The sequence below is a fragment of the Echinops telfairi genome, unplaced genomic scaffold (assembly GCF_000313985.2).
Source record: "Echinops telfairi isolate 266 unplaced genomic scaffold, ASM31398v2 ScPeMD7_7462;HRSCAF=8500, whole genome shotgun sequence".
Lineage (NCBI taxonomy): Eukaryota > Metazoa > Chordata > Mammalia > Afrosoricida > Tenrecidae > Echinops > Echinops telfairi.
In genome coordinates, this window is record NW_022111362.1 from 5,142,410 (window position 1) to 5,143,552 (window position 1,143).

Below are 1,143 nucleotides of genomic sequence, written 5' to 3' on the forward strand. Positions count from 1 at the left end.
GCCCCAGCCCTCTCCGGCCGGCATAGGAGGCGGGCATTGTGGCCTGTGCCTCTCAACACCACTTGTGGCTCCAGTCTTTCCCAGACGGTGCAGGAGGCTTGCCCTGTGGGGCATCTCCCGCCTGCTTAGACGCTGCGCGCAGGCTCCACTCTACAGGCCTGCAGGGACCTGGGAGAGCTTGCTGATCTGAGAGCAATTTCCCCTCACATAGCCTGCTCCGGAGCCCAGATCAGCACCACGTCCTGCGGCAGCGAGGCCTTGCCCACCTCCGCCTTCTATTTGGCATCGCTAGAACTTGGAGGGAAAAGAAAGGGGGAAATCAAAATATATACATATAGTATATATCTTTTATCTCTTGCTGATTTCCTTTTTTCTCCTTTACTTTCTGTGCTTTCTTCTCTCCCTTTTTTCTTCCTCCTTTTTCACTATTGCTATTACTTCTCTTCTGCACCTTTTCTATAGGTTTTGCTTTTTTTCTTTTTGCACTTTCACTATTATCACTTCTCTCCTCTCCTCTTTTATAGCTTCTCCTTCCTTTTCTCTCTCCATTCTTTATCTTTTTCCTCCCCCAAAATTTTTTTAAACTATTTTTTAATTTTTAACATTTTCTTTTTTATTACTAAACAAAAAAAACGGCTGATAAGGGTACCATGATAGACGAGGTCAAAGCAGCCTGGGGGCACTCACAGAGGCCCCACCCCCACTCCAGTCGCTGAAAGATCTCACCACTGCTGGTCACTAAGCCTACAGGGAACTCTGCCTACACAGCAGTCTGACCCATCCTTAGAGGAGGTCAAAGGCCTGAGAGAATCCTTAACAGTAACACAGATAAGGGCCCCCTGGCCTCCCAGAAACATGGGGCCTTTAAAAGCTCCATTGACTTTTGGGAATTCAAAACATTTTTGTTCATCCGGAATTGTGTCAATTCCCAAGCAGTGCCCCCCACCCCCCCAAATATGACTCTTTGTGTTCCCCAATGAATAGTCATGAGTGTGAGAGGCTGTTGATCCATTTGAGAAAAGCTAGGAGAAAGACTAACAGTGTAAGCCCATTGTAGCAGAGTGGGGTCCTTTCTCAATGGCACTTGACCTCCTCTTCCTTCAAGAGTTTTAGGATCTATTATGTGATTCAATTCTGGTACTT